At 42.0% G+C, this 13,718-nt stretch overlaps 1 protein-coding gene across 1 annotated transcript in view; it reads right to left on the bottom strand.

Annotated features, from left to right (window-relative positions):
* The window catches only part of ntng1a (netrin g1a), a 170,206-nt gene extending 168,886 nt beyond the window's left edge, over positions 1–1,320 (bottom strand). Inside the window, exon 1 of the mRNA XM_015954913.3 lies at positions 324–1,320. The gene's annotated coding sequence lies outside the window, so the exon portion shown is untranslated. The remainder of the gene's footprint in view (positions 1–323) is intronic.
* Between the last annotated feature and the right edge of the window lie 12,398 nt (positions 1,321–13,718).

Below are 13,718 nucleotides of genomic sequence, written 5' to 3'. Positions count from 1 at the left end.
ATGCGTCTTTTTAAAGAGAACGTGAATATTGTGCTCTAAAATAAATAAATAAAAAAAAGCTTTATTCCCCCTTCGCTCTTCTGCTTTCTGTGATTCTTATTCATTCCTAGAGAGAAGAGGTGTGGTGTAGAAGGAAAACACACGCAAATGAAAAAAAAAAACAACAACAAAAAAAAAAAAACAAGCTCGCCTGTTTTCAACATTCCTCTACTCTCAACGCGCAATTTGAGTAGCCGGTCTGCGCGCGTCGCTTCCGAAGTTTACGCGTCCTCACCCTGCGGCCGTCTGGTTGATTCAAACCATATTTTCCACCAGCCTCTCACCTTAAATGGCTCTTAGCGCATCGTGCCGCCGGGATGTTGGAGCCTGTTGCCATAAATCCGCTTTGAGACGGGACATCTTTGGCACGGAGCAGGGACGGATGATTCGGCGGCTGGTGTCGCTCCCGGGGATCGGAGACCTCCCGGTTCCAGTAACGTCACCGCGGGCGGAACACTCACAGGTGGAGGCTTTACAGAGAACAATCCTGCGTAGTGTAGGTGTTTTCCAAAGATGGTGAAAATAAAGCAGCTTGTGAAGAGGATGAAAAGAGTCCGAGTGCGTGATTTGAGACAGCAGAGTGACCAGACGCGCTGCTCTCAGACACAATGAGGCGGTGAGGATTTGACAGTTGACTTTCACCTGAAGCCCGCGCTCAGCAGCTGGATGCAGGAAGAGAGGCATGTTCAAAGTTGTAATTTAGATATTGAGCTTCAAAAGTGTTTTTTCCACCCAGGAATGTTTATGGAAATCTGCTGTTTTATCACCACGTGATCATAATTAAACCTGACAGAGGACCGGGAATTCGGCTGGGGTCTTGGTGAGGTTGTCAGTGTGGAAAAAAGTCCCAGTTTTCTCTGAGTCAAACTAATTCTGAATTATCAAATATAGGCAGAGATGAGTTTTGTTTATTTAAACAGTTAATCCTTGATTTACTAATAAAACATCATTTCAAAATTAGTTTAATTATTTTTTCATGGTTTACCAAATCCAAATTCAAGCATCTTTCAGGAACATCAGTTCCAATCATTAACAATTCAAGCACCCAGGAGCCAATCAACATAGAGCTTAGTACCATGGAAACAAACATGGGCAAAACTATATTTTCTTACTGACATTTCATTCATTTATTGTCTTCCTGAGAGCCCAAAGAGAGCTGGTGAATACTGGTCATGTGTGAAAGGCGGGGCAGCTGAAGAACAGTCCCTCATAAAGACAATGGCTGTTCACACTGTCCACATCTGCTTTTTCTTTCTCAGTATGACCCATTTGTGTTCGAAAAACCCAAATCAGAACCATGGTCTTACACCTGATACAAATCAGATGATTTTCAAAGTGACTTCAGGTTGAACCATCATGTGGTGTTTTCATTCAGCTTCTGCAACAAGATCAAATGTAGGCAATCAGTAAAGTAAGCTTCACACACACACACACACACACACACACACACACACACACACACACACACACACACACACACACACACATTCTCAGGGTTAATTAGTCAGTTAGCATGTTTTTAGTCTATGGGAGGAAACTGGAGAGCATGCAATGTCTGTTCAAGTTCAAGAAGGTCCTTGTCAGGAGCAAGGAACATCTTGCCAGGCTACAGTGCTGCTGACCACATCTCCATGGAGCCCATGGCTCCAATCAGAAACGCAAAATAGTTTTAGTTTTATCAAAATAAGGAACATATTTGGTAAAATTAGAAATGTGCTTTAACTCAGTGCAACTCAACAGTAGAACCAGCAAAAGTTGCAAAATAGAGAATGCCTGCCAAAAAAATAAATTAATTAAATAAGCCAGAACATTTTTTTTACTTTAATGTAGATTTTCTTAATTTTTTAACGATCAGACTAGTTAAAACAGAAACGAATAGAAGCTGCACAAATCATCCAAACCTAGAAACCTCCGCAGTACTGAGTCACTGTTGCAAATCAACGAACACGTCAAGTCCAGCACACACTAACAAGGCCGTCTTGTTTTATAGCTCAGAGTTCAGCTCAGTTCATCTTTACCTGGGATGGTGGAGGGGTTAAGGATGGACAGCAGACAAGCTGAGCTGTGGAAACAGCACCCCCACCGCCCCCCACCCCCGTTCGTAGAGCCCAAGGGCGACTCGGCTGACATGAACCTCCTTTTCTAATTCACTCAGCCACAAGAAAAGGGGGAGAGAGCAGTGCAAGGCTACCAAAGAGCACATTTAATTCCCTTTTATTGGCTCGACACAAAGACACCCTATAAAATGTTCTCTCACAATTCATTTCTGGAACTCATCTTCAGACTTTTAAGCTCCTTTCTTTCTTTTTTTTCCCTTTGGGCCCTCAAAACCACAAAGCGCTTGCAGAATATGGACCCCAAATGAAAAAATCCTGAAGAAACACAAATAAACTGCATAACCTAACTAGGCTTGCTGGAGGTCATCAGTGAGTCGGGGGGTGGGCGTCTGCATGTTCAGTCGATGGTTGAGACAGCCATGGTCACATTGCTCTGTTTCCCAGTATCTCCTCTTCACTCTTGCATATTAACTTCATTTTCCTTCCTCCTGTCATTTCTAATGGTTATTAGAAGATTGATGGGTGAGGCTGGGTTTGCACATCTGTGTCGGCCGGGCGGACGCCAGGCGCAGAGGTATTGAATTTTTGCACCTGTTCAATGGAGGGTTAGGTTGCTTTTATCCGGAAGAACGTATTAGTTAGTAGAGAGGGTGGGGGAGACGGGTGAGGGGGCAGGAGGGGAGATTAATCATAAAAATATTGCATTTATACTGGGCTCAGAGGGCTTTTGTGTGGTTTAATTGCAGCTATGTCATTGAGAGAGGATAGAAGGAAGTCTCAAGTTCAATGTGAGAAAAGAACAAAACTAGATAAAAGCACAAAGCGTGTGTTCTTATAAAAATATGCTTGAGACAGCTGGATGTTGATGGCAGCAATAATCATCCCATTATTAAAACCTCAGGGGCACAAATAAGTTTTATACATTTCCTGTTTTGATTTTAATCCTCTGGAGGCAGGCGTTGCAGATCTACAACATTAAAACCTACCTGGTTACTCCACATACGTGTTTCATGAGCATTTTTAACTCAGAACCCCTGAAGGACTTAGTGTTTCGTCCTTCTATAAAAACTTATTTTGAGCCTGAGTGGGTTAATTATATGTTTTAATTAAGTCACAGAAACATGAACGTCAATACCTCACCTGCTAGAAAGCTTTGAGTTTAACTCTACAGATTGATAAGCTAAAGGCTAGTCACAGCAGGGTGAAGATCAAAATGAAATATCGTCATTGTTTTGCTAAACATTCATGGTATTTCAGGTGAAAACATATTTTAATTCGAATTTATGATTTTTGCAGTATTATCAAAAAAATTTCTGCAGAATCAGTCGAGTGATACAAAACTGACCACAAAGAAAAAGTTGAATGCTTTTGCACAAACCAGTAGGGAATATTTGGAGCTGTTTTAAAAAGGGGGGAAAGTTGTGAATTCAGTCGGGACTCTATTTGTCCTTACTGACATCAGTCAAAGTGTTTTATGACTGGTGAGAAATTCCTTTTTCAGGAACCCTTTTCACATGATCAGGACTTTATTTACCTGTCTGAGACATAATACTGGTTATGAAATGCAGATGTTCTAAAAGTGTTGCTTTTAAAGCTGATTGTGTTTTCCTAAACCTACCAATGTCATTTTTACATCTATTAACCTGGTTCTCAATTATCCATGAGGGGAACTGGAATTGTTTCATCCTCTATAAAATCCTTAAACAAACATTTTAATAACAGCTAACTTCTGTGATTAAGCTTTGATCCTTTCCTGAGGGTTGTTAGAACATCTGCTGTCCTGAGCTACTTGCAAAAGGTTTGGTGACATTCCTAAGGATTTGGAAAGCTGTGGAACTATTTGGAAATCTGGTGAAACCTCTCATCTCTTCTGCTGAACCTAACTGAACCGTCATGTTTATGTTCTTGAACCCCATTAAACATGCCCTACTTCAGAACATCGTCTCACTGTTACTTTTTCATTCCACTTGCATAAGTTACCGTATTGCATTATGAACGTATTCTTGGGTCAAAATGATCGGAATAGTAAAATCAGGAAATGGATTTTGTGTTGTGACAGTCACCGAAACAAATCTTTACATCTGTCTGAGCTTTCTGTCATGCTGCTTAATGATTTTGTGATTTTTCCTGCTGTTGTCTGATAAAAGAAACACTGGATCTGTAGAGAAACGGATTGTGTTTGTGTTTTAAATACCGACTGAGGTAGATTTAATCCAGATTACACCTGATATCACATAATCAGCTGTTTAACTATTACTAAATACAGATGTGACTATAATATGTTTGTGTGTTGTGAAATGCAGTTAAAGACGTCTAGTGAGATTACACACTCTCACTGGTCATGTACTTGCTAATGCAAATATCAACCAATCGTGTGGCAGCAGCTGGATGGATGACCTGAAAACAGCACAATGAAGAGACGGGGAAACCTTTCCTGGTCTGGATTTCAGATGGCTGGGACAAACTCACCAACATGGAAGCATAGATCCATCCTGACTTCTATCATTGCTTCAGCATGGGGGTGGTGGTGCACTGGTTTGGGGGAGGTGTTCTTGTCCCACTATGGACCTCTCAGTACCACCTGAGCCTGGTTTGAACACCACCACCTACCCGAGTCTCATTGCTGACCATGTCCATCCCTTTATGACCACATGGACCCATCTTCTGATGGCTACTTTCAGCAGAATAAAGCACAATGTCACCAAGCTCAGATAATCTCTAACTGGTTTCTAGAATATGACCATGAGTTCTGGGTTCCAATGACCTCCACAGTCACCAGGTCTCATTCCAGTCCAGGGGTCTCATTTATCAAACATTGCGTAGAATCCTTACTAAAACCGTACTTAAGCTCAGCAAAAAAAATGTACTTACGCCAAGTAGGTTTGTGATCTATCAAACATGGGGTACGCACAGCTGCACGCAATCTCCACTTCATAAATCGGAGACTAACGAGAATGTTTCTCAGCTGCATTTTAGTCACATCCCGCCCTCGCCACGCCCACTTTCTGCCATAAATAGTCAATGCAAAGTGCCTTGTGGATTTCATGCATATACATTGAAGCGAGCGTGTACTTTTATTGGTTCTGTTAGAACCTTAGAATACGCTGCTTTTTCAGGGAGGTGAGGCCGCAGGTGAGTTTTATTGTTCTGACCCTGGTTTAGACTTCCTAATTAAAACTCATTTTCTATTTTAAGGTGGAATGGAGATTGTCGTACTTGTTCTTCTGTGATAAGACACTTCCCGTTTAAATCTGCCGTTATTTAATGGTTTTAAATACTAGGGCGGAAGTTCACTGGAGGCCATCCAGCTGACTATTATTTGGGTCCTATCAGGATTAATTTGCGCCTCTGTCAGCAATGTGGGTGATGGTAATTAGAAAATGATTCCTGTTAGTTGATCAGGCTAACATGGATTCATCAATTAATCTAATTAATCCACCCTTTGAAATGGTTCCTTCCCACGCTAAAAAGAGACCTTTTCACACGTGCAGAACAGAGCCTGTTTGAACCATCTAACCATTATGACTCATAATCCTTAGGGCACATATGTCAGAGTCAAGGCGGAGGAGCATTTTTATGTGGTCCGCGAGATAAATATCAAAAATATATTAAAACTGGCCCACTGGCCGATTTTTCCGCAAAGACTACAACTCCCATGATGCTTTGCGGCGCCAGCGCAGAGCAGACGCGCCCCCTCCTTTGTGTTTTTTCAGCGCCGAGGCAGTCAGGGGTAGTTGGGTGTCTGCAGCTCCGCTGTCTCGGACAAACTAAACACTCCTCTCACTCAGCGCCGAGTTCACTCAGCTGTTTTCTGACATTGAAGCCCAGAAACGGAGATTCTAGCCGCTCAGTAATGTGTTCACGGCTGAAAGAGAAAGTTTTCAAACTAACGTCCAGACAGAGCTGATATAACTCCAGCGAGCAGCGACACGCTCAAACCAGCACGACTCTGTGGCTGCTGTCGTGTCTCCTCCCCGACACACAACAACGCGGTCAAGCTGCTCAGACATGTTCATCAGCACAAACCTATGTGAGCACCTGTTGTCATCTAATGTTGTCATTATTATGATGAAGATGAACAAAACAACAGGAGTCTCCTCCTCAGCTCAGATCAACCCCATGATGCAGGTATCTGGCTGGAACAGGTGAGCATCACAGTAAACCAGTGGAACAAACTGAGCTTTAAATATGTTGGTTTTATGCTCTTTTTCTGCTCCAAAACATGAAAGTTAACAGGTGAGATGTTGCATTTTCATTTATGATAAAATTATATTTTTATTTTTTTTGTTGGCCAGTGAGAAAAGATTTAACCTACAGTAAACAGGAAGTGGAAAGGCTGCAAATAGGTGAATAGAATAGAAAATCCCTTTATTGTTCCTCAGTGGGGAAAGCTAGACGTCACAGCAGCGATGACACTTATTACAGGAGAAAAAAGGAGAATAAAAAATAAGAAAAATGAATAAACAAGAAAACATAAATCCTGACTAGATTTTAAAAATGCTGAATATACCACAAGTAATGAATACCACTGATGCCTTTTATTTAAAACTGACTTGCTCGTGTGTAATTTGGTTATTCCACGTTCAGTGTTAATGCAGAAATAAGTTTGTTTCCAAATTTAAAGGTTCAAAATTGCATACATGTTGATTAAGAAAATGTGCAAATTTACCGTCACTTTTTCAAAAAATATTAAGTTTGGCCCTCGACTCCGTCCCAGAGTTTCATTTCGGCCCCTTGTGAGTTTGAGTTTGACACCCCTGCCTTAGGGTGTCCTGCTACAATAGGGAGGAGGGGAGACTAGCTCCCAATACCTAAGGTATCTTTTCTTAATCTGTCACAACCTGAAAACAAGTCCTGAAGTACAGGAACAAGCAATTCAAGGTGGCTTACCTCTCCATTAGATCTGGTCGGGGCTCCCAACTCAAAGGCTAGAAGAGACCTTTAAGAATCAAGAACGAGGATTCTTTTTCCAAGAAGTTTATTTCAAAATGAAAAAAAAAATACAAAATAGAGTAAATCTAAGATTAACAAATCCCCTTAGGAGGATGCTGCTTCTAAGAATCTTCCTGAGAATAACTGCTCTCTCTTCCTGCACCTGTCGGTGCTACCTCGTCGACTTGTGTCAACACTAACTGTCACACACTAACTCTCTCTGTATCCACTTCTAACTGCCCTTTATATATCATTCTAAAAAACTGCCAAGCAAAACATTTTCCATAGTGAAGCAACATCTCAACCAGTCATGAGACAGCCTAAACAATGTAATCGTTTGCCAGGTACATACATCTTTTTTATCACAAGACAGCAAAACAATGTGATTACTTGTCAGTTACATATCTTAGTCAAACACAAGACAGCCAAACCCATGTGATCGTTATATTTGTAAGCTGGTTTCAGCCCCACCCAAAGTCCAAAGCTTCCCCATGGAGGACTTTCACATCCTGAGATGTCTCTTCAGTTGGCCTTCTTCTGCCCCACCTCCTTTGCTGCTTCCTGTTCAGTTGGACCACTCCTCCTTATCACCTGCCTGATTCCACTCACACGAGCGAGCTTGAGCTTATCTTTGCACTCCTTATGACTGCGTTTATTACCTCCATTGTTTTAGGCATGTGAGAGCTTGCAACAACATAAGCCGGCTGCTGCAGCGCTCCACCAATGATGATGGCCACCGTAGATCAAGACAGATCAAGGAAGCGCAATTTCACAGAAGCAGAAATTGAGGTACCTGTGGATGAGGTGCCGAAATGAAAGGAAGTGCTTTTGCAAAACAAATAAGAGAAAATCCATGCAGTGGCAAAGCGCTGCTAAAGCCGTCCATGTTATGTATTCTTCAGAGAGATCTGTGGTGGATATTAAAAAAAATGGTCCAATCAGGATTCGATCCCCAGACTCCTGCGTGAAAGTTTTGCGTGCTAACCAGTCACCTAAACGGAGATTTCCATTGTCCAAATAGGCAGGGCGCATGATCAATTGAGTCACAGTGACAGGACACACACACTGTCACAGACGCATCACATTCTGTCTCAATCTGTCCCCCTGCTGATATTCTGCATTCCGTATTCTGCGCTTCAGGCTGTGTGTGTGTGTGTGTGTGTGTGTGTGTGTGTGTGTGTGTGTGTGTGTGTGTGTGTGTGTGTGTGTGTGTGTGTGTGTGTGTGTGTGTGTGTTTGTGTGTGTGTGTGTGTGAGTGTGCGCCTTGTGCGTGCATGTGTGTGTACGCGCGTGTTTGTGTGCATGTGGGGAGTCTTGTTCTGTGTGAAAACGAAGCAGTACAAGTGATAATGCTGCAGGATTTCATAATTTTATCCTTCTCAGCAGCAGCACTGCAGGTGCTCTCCATGTCCAAAATGTGCGTAAGCCAGGTCCTTAGTCAGTTTAAAGTTGCGCACATTTTTCCGCTAAGTTTTCTTTCATAAATCCCAAAGTTTGCGTGGAAAGGTGCTTACGCAGTTTTCCGACCCCGTTTTGTGCGTAAGCAAGCTTGATAAATGAGGCCCGTGAACCTTTAAGAGAGGCAGACATTATGAATGCAACATCATGTGTTGCTGTTGTGTCAATAGCATGAAGAATGTTTCCAACTCAAACACAGATGAAAGCAGTTCTGAACATAAAAGGGGGTCTAACCCAGTACTTGTAGGGTGAATCTAAAACAAGGCTGAATCTGTGAAGGGGTGTGGACAGAGGTCAAGCTAGCAGCACAAGGAACAAGACACATCAGCTAATTTGATGGCTAACTCTGTGTCAGAAGGTAAGATGTTGAGAGGTAAGCACCAGAAAGCTGAGAGAACCAGAAACACTGGTCCAACTCATTCTGGTCACCTTTATGTACCTGCTGTATTCTGATTCTGAGTCAAGCGTTTATCGTCATCTTTCAGCCGGCCGCTGACACTCAGCTCCCATCTGCTGCTTATCCAATCCGGCACCATGTCCTAAACCTACAACCCGGCTCGCCTAAATTGAAATATAATATTAAGTTATAAAACAATACCTGAGAAGAATTACGTAGAGGTATAATCCAAAAAGTGCATGATTGAAAAGGGATTAGTGTGGAGGAGGATGCGGCCGCACAGTTTGGTGGATTTGTACTTTGCTCACTGGCTGAGAGCCGTCTGCCTCGGGCTGATTGTGAATCGGGGCCACCCCGTTCAGATTTACGTGCCACAGTGAGCGATTTGGGATTTACTTTCTTAACAAGCACCATCCAGATCTGTCCTTGTTGTGCTCTGTGTGTGTGTTTGTGTTTGTGTGGGTCCGTCCATGAAATCACGCCTCGGTGCTTTCAGCTGGATGCACATCTGATAGGCAGTGGCTTTCTCAGCTGAGATTTTCAGTTCAGCGTCGAATTAAAACTGTTTCTCATCTAAATAAGTGTATGTTTTTATTCTCGTCGTGGAACAAATAATAAGGACAAGCAGCGAGTTATTCTGGGGCTTCGCAGCAACCACATGGGTCAGTTCTTGTTCCTAATGATAATGATGACAAACACTCTGACCTGCTGTTTCTCGAAATTAGCTTTTGTCAATAATATATTCCTAATTTGTCCTCACAGGATGTGCTGACAGAAATATTGGTTACTGTAACCGACTGAGGGAATTGAATCCTATCGGCTAATTCATGGTGTTAATAGCATGCAATGATGAATGAGACGCTACGATTAGATCCTGTGTGCAACCAGAGTCCAGAGGAATCCAGCAGCGATAAAAAAAAGCCCAGAGAAAACACTTTCTTTGATTTTTTTAGTGTTTATAGGACAATTTATGATAAGCTTTACGTAGAACACCCTCTCGAGATGTGCTATGTATGCTAATCTGGTCACTGCAACAGGAATACAACCTTAAAGGGATTGGAACAAGCTTCCAGTAATGCTTTCAATCACATCCAGTGCAAAGCATCGTTTGGTTTCAGCTGCAATGTGTTAAAGTCCTTCAAGTGAAAATAAAATTAGAACAAATTTTTACCCTGTAAATGTGCCAAGTTAACCACAAGGGTTTGTATTTGTAGCCTCTGGCAGGTTGAAAAGGAAATAAAATGAAATAAAACACAGAAACAGACCAAACAGAGGAGCATAAATAATTGAAGTGTCATAAAAACAAAAAAATTATTCAAAATCAAATGTTGTTTGAGATTAAACATTTAAATGGCTCCGTTATCTCTGGTGGTGGCCCTGCTGGACCTTTTTCTCACAATCACAGTTTTTTACAATAAAACACTTGACACGATGTGGTGTAGATGAAAAAAAAGTATTTGGCTTTTATTTCAAATTCTTAACAAAATGTACACAAAATGAATTTAATAACGGCAATAGACTAACTAGATGGATAAAATAAATTAGTTTTCTCCACAGAGTGGCTGGGCTCTCCCTTAGAGACAGGGTGAGTAGCTCGGTCATCCGGGAGGGGTTTGGAGTAGATCCGCTGCTCCTCCACATCGAGAGGAGCCAGTTGAGGTGGCTCAGGCATCTAGTCAGGATTTCTCCTGGATGCCTCTCTGGTGAGGTTTTCTGGGCACGGCCAACCGGGAGGAGGCCTAAAGGTAGACCCAGGACATGTTGCAGGGACTATGTCTCTCATCTGGCCAGGGAACACCTTGGGATTCCCCTGGAGGAGCTGGCTCGACTGGCTGGGGAGAGGGAAGTCTGGGCCTCTCGACTTAAGGCTGCTGACTCCACGACCCAACTCTGTATAAGCAGAAGAAAATGGATGGATGGATAAAAGTCAATATGGAGCATGTTGTTACCCAATTACTGAACACAGGGTCAGGGCCTTTACATGCACACCTAAGTCAATCTACATCAATAAACTGAAGCCTTCATCCTAGTTTACATGTGCGTTAGAAACCCCAGTAATTGAATGGAGTGCATTCCACTCCGCTACAGCAGATGGCGATATGCACTCTTTCATGTCTGTATTCTTCCAGTTAGCTTATAGCAACACAAATAGTAAACAAACGCTGGTGGGAGTGAAGCAGACAGAGTAAAAACAGGACATGCTGTCACGTCCAAAAGGGTCTATTTTCACCTATATATTGACCAACATAATAACCTTTCATCTACAGCATAAATCCACTTTCTATGTGACCTTCTAAATCCAGAAGGTTCTGCTCAGCGCGTGTTGACATTCCATGAAGACAAAACATTCAAACCTTCTCTCCCAAGGTTCCTGCACTCTCTGTGAAAGCCAGACGTCAACATTCTTCACTCTGAATAAGTGAAGACTCCATGATTTTATAGTTATAAGTGAAATAATTAACGCACAAGATGTTTAAATCAAATGTTTGAATAATCTGTGCTTAAATCAATGAATTTAAAATGAATATTGTTCTTACAATGATCCATTTATATCACAAATCACTATGTGTTTGATTTAATAAGTAATCATTGTTTACACTCATACACATCACATAAGAGTTTTAAGACATTCTCATTCACAGTGTTAAACACATCTTTGTATCTGAAGGAAGGTGTGGCTTTCTGAGGGATGTTGGTAAATACTCAGAAACATGTCAAATTCTGATTGGCCAAACTTGGCCAGAAATCATAACAAAGTAGTTTAATAAAACAAGACTTACTTCCCAATTAACTCAGTTTCTCGCTGACCCTCGATTCAGCCAAATCAGGAAAGAAACATCTCTTTTGAAACAATCTCCTTTGACCTTAAGCCAAAAACCTTTCTGCGATGCTGCAACTGATTACAGACACAGCAGCTCTTTTCAGAGCTACTGCAACTCTCAGACATCCACCTTGGATATGAAATCATCACATCTTATTGGTAATAATTAATATTTATTAATTGCTACACACGCACAACGGCCAAAGGAATGGGCAACAACAACGCTGTAGCACAGCTTATTTGGTCTTTTTTGATGGTGTCACACACGTTACTTTGTGGCGATAATATTATCAAAAGACCACTTCCGTGAAAACCTGGCAGCAGCCAGATCTCTATGTGTAGCGCTGTGTAGAGTCTACACTTTTCGATCTGGAATCTCTGCAGCAGAAACCATCTGAAAAAGGGAGGGCTATCTGGTAGAATAGTTTGAGCTGATTGGAAGGTAGTGCCCGGCTGGCACTGTCTACCATATTTTGTCTTTAGCCAGTCATAGTAACAACTAGAATGATGTATACTGTAAGGTTATGAAGTTCATTATTTTCAGCTCCACACAGCTGCCCCTGTGCACAGTAACACCCGTGTAGAAAACGCCAAGGTCGGGTGTTCCTCAGACTGTTTACATTCCAGGAGAAGAGCCAGAAGGAGAAGAAGAAGCTTTTCAATAATCAAAGTACTTAATTTGTGATTAAAGCTATTCGAAACAGATGTTAATCAATAATTAATCAAGTGAATGATCTGTGGAATAAAGATGTCATGATTTATGTGTTTAATGAAAACAGGACTATTGCACAGACAGACTGACCCTCATCTCCATAGAAACGCATGACACATTGTTCCAACCAATCAGAGCTTTCGGCTGCCGCAGGAGAATCTGGCTTGTTGACTTAAAGTGTCCAATCCGCTTTACTAAAACGTATCAACATTTCAGAGATATAAAACAAGGCAAGGCCATTTTAAGCTCAGTTCCATTTTGACTTCAGTTCTGTTCACCGTCATCCCAAAGAAAAGCACAGCCTGGCCAGATGTGTTTTCTTCTTTAAACTAAGAACTGTGAAGTTGGAGATTTCCGTCGTTTAACAACCAGACGACATCCTTTCAAAATAAGAGCACCTGCTGACGCTGCCGATTGGTACCGGGGTCGACCCTTCAGACGGGCTTTGACGTGCTGCGACCGCTGCTTCGACAGCTCCAGTACACATACGAGGTTCTTGGACCTGGCATTTCCTGATCTACCTGGGAGGCCCCCCACTGGGTACGTACACGGCAAAATAGCGGCTCATGTCATCACTTTATAAGCCTCGTGATATCTAGTCATAACAAAGACGACCAGATTCAATGACGTCAGCCTAAGGAGTCTGAACCAACCACACACACACACACGCACCAACACAACATCCAAATCCATTTTCATCCATCACAGAGTTAGTCCTGGTAGACTGTTAAGAATTTATAATTAAGAAATTAAAGATTCTCAAACGATCCCAACTCTCTCTCTTGTCTCAAAGTCAATACAGAGTGTTTAATTAAACTCCGTGATGATAAAAACAGCCTATCTTCTGATTATTACAAGTGACCTACTTACAGTGTATTAAAATACAACTCTAGATAGTTACATCACTCTATTCCATTACATTTGGCGAGCCTAGCATGATATCTGCACAGTTTATTACACTTTGTGCCGATTTTGAGACATATTTTGGGATTTTTGTCCAGTGTGTGAGTTCAGAGGAAAAAGCGAGCATTTTCCTCGTTCAGCTTCTCAGAAAGGGGGGTGCACATTCATCACCCTCCGACAGGAGGCGCTGTTTCATCAAAACACCTTAAGTGCTGACGTGTGCTGACGGCCATTTTGGGCCTACATCTGAGGGTAATCATTTCTCCTGTTTAATACGTTGGAACCGTCTGTTTATTGTTTGTCGCGGTGTTTGTGACACTGTGTGCATCCATTTGTGTAATCGGGGACAGAAGACTCCATCAGAAATTTATTTCCGTTCAATAGGCGCCTGATCCATGC

Source organism: Nothobranchius furzeri, chromosome 7 (assembly GCF_043380555.1).
Source record: "Nothobranchius furzeri strain GRZ-AD chromosome 7, NfurGRZ-RIMD1, whole genome shotgun sequence".
Classification (NCBI taxonomy): Eukaryota; Metazoa; Chordata; class Actinopteri; order Cyprinodontiformes; family Nothobranchiidae; genus Nothobranchius; species Nothobranchius furzeri.
Note: the sequence above shows the minus strand (reverse complement) of the source record. Positions and strands in the feature narration are given on the sequence as shown.